At 43.6% G+C, this 5,391-nt stretch overlaps 1 pseudogene; it reads left to right on the top strand.

Moving 5' to 3' along the window:
• The first annotated feature begins 2,919 nt into the window (after positions 1-2,919).
• On the top strand, positions 2,920-4,503 carry LOC147818265 (pyrin pseudogene; annotated as a pseudogene).
• Positions 4,504-5,391: the final 888 nt, after the last annotated feature.

Genomic DNA, 5,391 nt, shown 5'->3' with positions numbered 1-5,391 from the left:
CCCCCCCCCCCCACCCATCTCCCCCCAAAACCCCCCCCCCCCCGCATGATGCTGCAGTGACATTCATCCCTCCCCACTTTATCACCCCTTTTTATTTTTCTCACCTAATTATGCTTTTATTCTGAAAATCTCACACTTTCCTTCCAAGCAGTGATGCGTTCAGGCGCCCTGAATCTCCTGAATGCTGCGGAGTGCTTTTATATTCAGAGCATACTCTTTTATACAATCACAGCTATTACACACACACACACACACACACACACACACACACACACACACACACACAAATACACAGTATATCAGCCATCTTCGAATGTTTTCTCTTCTTCTCTTGAGGAAACAACCAATTTTGCTCTTAACATTTCAATTTAACTCGCTCCTTCTCTCTCTCTCTCTATCTCGTCAGCTGATTGGCTGAGAAATACTGCAGAGCACAACAAACCGTCAAAAAGTACCAGAGAGCAGTTAAAACTCCAGAATACCAAAGAAGAAGATGGTATGTTTGCTGCACAACATTTCAACAAACAAACAAAGAAACAAAAGAAAAAAAACATTTACAGGTTTTACAGGGATTCATGTTCAGACTTCAGATTTCTTTTTACCTCCTGGTGAACATCACAGTGACTCATCAAACAGTAGGAGACTCACTCACGGAGCCCTTTAACAAAACAAGATGGAGTTAGTTTGCGAGTCATGGCGGAAGCGTGCGGGCAGAAGAAACCAAACGTCACGGAGTGAAGTTACAACCTGAAGCTGCAGAACGCCGCTCGCCATCAGAGGAGAGAGATTGTGTAAATCTGCTAAACAGACTCCGGCTTCATGCAACATTAATGTGAACAGCTGCGGCGGAAACTTTGCTGACACTGCACAAGGCTCCGAGCCGGTGGGCAAAGCTCCAGCTCTCACCATAGACTCTTAGCATTAGCATTAGCATTAGCATTAGCATTAGCGAAAGTCACCGGAACATTTCTTCCTCAGCTGCTGATGATGTAACATTATCTCACCTTAACTCAACACACCTGAGGATTTAACTGGGGTCACAAATGATGAACTCCCCTCTTCCACTTGGTGCACCTTCATCTTTTATTGGGGGAGGGACTCGGCTCTTGAAAAGATAAAAAAAATGTTTTTTGATGTCCGTACTGATTTGGAGTTACATCTATGACAGTGCTTCATATTTAAAGCTCGTCATACAGGAAGCTGAATGTGTAAAGTCACTGGACCTACAGCCGGCAGATGGAGGGGGAGTAAAAAGTTTAAAGTGGCTTTAAATGGAAATACTCCTTAAAAGTACTTCAGTATAAATGCATTGATCCTTCAGCAGCGTGAGCGTAGTGAGATTTAACATGACGAACAATTAAAAATACAAATGCATAGTGTCTGTTTTTAAACTGCGAACAAGCTGAAGCCTGGTTATTATTATTATTGGCCTCAAACTTTCTTTCTTCTTAACTTCCTTCCTTCCTTGCCTTTTTTTTAATCCTTCATTTTTCCTTTGCTTCGTCCCTTTCTCATAACAACATCAGCAAAAGCAGACGAAGCGCGTCTGTGTCCATGTGTAGTGTGATTATAGATCAGCTCTAGCTTCTATATTAATACTGTGAAAGTATCAAAGCCTCAGTCCACAGAGAAATGCACACAGCCTGTATTCAGAAACTGAGCCTTAAAACCAGCCGTCAGGACTTCTGGAACTTTGTGATGTCACAACAAACCTGTCCCAGCTGTGTTCACCTGCATCGTCTCTCTTAAATAAGTGAACTGAAGGTATTTGGCACCGAGTTCCCACAAACTGTCAGCTCATCTCTCTGTCACATTTCTTCACCACACCCACTTGATTGAAGCAATGAAGTGACAGAGTTAAATAAACTCACTCTGCAGCTACAAACCGGGGGCGGGCAGACAGACAGGCAGACAGACAGACAGACAGACAGACAGACAGGCAGGCAGACAGGCAGGCAGACAGCGACAGCAGAAATCCAGATTCACTGTCTCTGCCTGAGGAGAAACCACAGCTGAGTCGTTGGCATGCACAGGTCAGTACGGTGCGTTATCTGTTCACTGGGGTGTAGGTGGTTTAAGGAGCTTTGTTTCACTGATGAGTTCATGTTGAATCTGTGAGAGCAGAGTCAGGGTTTAAATGGTGTTTCTACAGTGAAGACGTTACGCCCGTGAAGTTACATACTTTAAAGAATGAGTGGCAAATAACAAAGGCACTGTGGGTGAGCTGGTCTTCAGTTGCTTTACTTAAAAAGTTTTAACCACCAACTGAAGAACGCAACTCGCCTGCAGTTTATAAATCCTCACAGGTGCCTGGGATACGAATGCTTAAAACTTTAACGGGGTGTGTCTGTTTGAATATAAAACATGTATATATATAAAACAACATTAATGAGCTTCACATGTTTACATGGATGGTTTAATTTTCTGTCTTTTAATTTTTTTCTAACATGAACGTTGTCAGTACTGTAACCGGCATAGTTTAAGACAACAGCTGCTCTTCTTGTGCTTCTCAGCAAACTTCAGGTTTTAAAGCTGCAGCTGTCACAACTGAAACTGAGTCCGGTCCCTGATCCGGTCCGGCTGAGCGCCCGCAGAAACACTCTGGATATCTAGAATCAACCGTTCAGCGCACTGAGATTCTGAGAGTTTTTATTGTTGGTTTGTTTAAATTTTTTTTGATCTGAAGGATGAAGGTCTTGACTTCACATCAGGTCCAAACAACTGGCAGTCTATCAAGTCTAACTAGCTCGTCCCCTTGTCTCTCCCCTCTCTCTCTCTCTGTGGGTGGGGCAGCTGTCTGTCACACTGACACAATACACAAGACTAATTATGTTGTAAATTCTCCTTTAATTGCAGAGCACCAACATGTCGGCTGCCGGCCTTCTTTTGCAGGAGGAGCAGCTCCTGTGCTGCATCTAGATGTGTATAAGAGACAGCATCAGGACGGCTGTGTTGAGCGCTGTGAACCAGCTGACAGAGACAATCACACAGGAGATGAAGAAGCTGCAGGAAGACGAGCTGAGACGAGTCCAGCGGAACGCGGCGGACGTCGCGTTGGATCCTGATACGGCACATCCTGCTTTCGTCCTGTCCGATGACGCGAAACAAGTACGTCACGGTGACGTGTGGAAGAAACTCCCAGAGAACTCAAAGCAATTTGAGGCTGCGATTAGTGTTTTGGGAAAGCGGGGTTTCTCCTGTAGAAGGTTTCACTATGATGTTCAGGTTAAAGGGAACATTGGCTGGACTTTGGGCGTGGCCAAACAGTCAGTCAATAGGAAGGGAGAAATTACACTGAACCCTGAGAACGGCTACTGGACTCTGTGTCGGAGGAATAGAAACAGGTACTTCGCACTTGACGACCAGCCCGTCCCTCTCTCTGTGAATGATCATCCAGAGAAGGTGAGAGTGTTTGTGGATTACGAGGAAGGTCTGGTCTCCTTTTATGACGTGGACACAGCAGCTCTTCTCTACTCCTTTACTGGCTGCTCCTTCACTGAAAAACTCCTCCCATTCTTCAGTCCTGGCACGAGTGACGGCGGCAGGAACTCCGCCCTCCTGATTATCTCTCCTGTCGATCAGTCAGTGTTGTAGAACTCGGGTCTCCGCCTCGGACTTGAGTCCTGATTTTTAGGACTCGTGACTCAACTTGGACTTGAGCGCTGATGACTTGGACATGGACTCGAGTATTGACGTTGCACTTCCCAACGAGTGCATTTGTTGTTGTGTCATACGTGATGAAATGTTGATAGTTGTGTTATTTGTGTTCAGTGTAAACCTTGAATCCATCTTGGAACTTGACGCAACCTTGATGACTCTTCTTTGGTGACTTGGTTTCTCAGACTCGAACACGGGGGACTCGAGACTCGGCTACACAGCTACAGATCTCACTGCTCTTTGTTTTTTTACTCTTTTGTTCCTGCCGTGTTTTATACTTATATTATTATATTTTTATACGGGGTGGGTGTAATAGTGTCATTAGGTTTTGGTTGGTAGTAAACAAGAGCGTAGGTTTGGTTTCAGAAGCTTGTAGTTTGACTTTCCTCTGACAGAGTTAGTAAGAAGCTGTAAAGGTGGACTGGTGACAGTGTTTCTCTGTGGTCTCATTTAGACACCCTTTAGCAATCGAGATACCTGCAGTATCTCCACGACTGCTCAATGCATCATGGGAGTTCCCCCAGCACTCTAGTCCTATAGCAGCTACACTAAGGGCTGGTTCAGGGCTCACCTGAGCAACTTGTAACTGTAAAGCTTTATGAAAGAGGACAGTTTGAAGCCCGATCTTAACTGTAACAATCTTAATGCCTTCGGGCCAACGTTATAATGAGCCCCAACTAATCGTTACTCCAAGTCCTTTATTCCTTCAGCTATTAGGCAGCTCAACAGAGACAATACTCATATTAACTATATGTAGTTGGTCGGTTGTCTGTTGAGATTGAATGTATGGAGTGGGAAACTACAAATGAATTCCCGTTTGGGGAGAAATAAAGTTTTCTGAACTGACCTAACAGTGAACTATGAGCTCTTTAAGATTCGAAGGTCACCATCGCAGTACAACAAGGAACAACAAGTCGACAAGTGATAAGGTAGCTGCAAGTTATTTGTCTCTAACAATTCAATAGAGGGTGGAGTTTAACTGCACCTTGTAGCTAAATAAATAAAGAGATAATGTTTTGTTTTTGTCTAGGCCGTGCCAAGCACAGTTGTATTCTAAAAATCCCTAATGACTATTCTTAACCGCACCAGTGCTTCAAGGTGAATATCAAAGTTTCCTATGGTGCAAGAATTAAAGTTTCCCATTCAGACCCTTGCCATGACACTTGAAGTTCAGTGGTCAAAGGTCAAAGTCACTTTGACCCCACAAAAACCTTTTAGATAGATAGATCATTTTTAATAGAAATCTGCCTCTCAGTCACCCAACACTGTACACCAAATTTGGTATTGATAAAGTAAGAATTCGAAAAGTTCTACTCATTTTACTCTTTTTAATGTTATGCTTATTGGCACCAAATCCATAATGGTAGTCGCTGTTATCACAGAGGCTTTTTATAAAGAATATTAAGCTGTAGGTGTGAAGTAAATTTCTCCAAAGATTCCTGCAACCTCCTCCTTCCCCTTCTCAAAGTCCAAATGAAACACGTTATCTCCGTATACTGGAATAAAAGTTTAAAGAGACTCTCACGCTTTGTTTTCAGGTAAAAAGTCTTTGGTTTCAGAGAAAAACCGGTGAATCAGCATCACCGTGTTTTACTAAATGAGGTTTCAATTACACAGAGACAGATGAGTGCATCAGTGATGTTGTACCTGTCGCTCATCGCTCCAGCTTCATTAACTTCCTGTTTCTGCACCTCGCCTCTCATCTCCTTGACCGTGTCTGTTTAAATGAGCTGT

Source organism: Seriola lalandi, unplaced genomic scaffold, assembly GCF_002814215.2.
Source record: "Seriola lalandi dorsalis isolate HSWRI2012SDOR001 ecotype SW California unplaced genomic scaffold, Sedor1 jcf7180002054661, whole genome shotgun sequence".
Lineage (NCBI taxonomy): Eukaryota > Metazoa > Chordata > Actinopteri > Carangiformes > Carangidae > Seriola > Seriola lalandi.
This window is presented reverse-complemented; position numbering and strand designations above follow the sequence as displayed.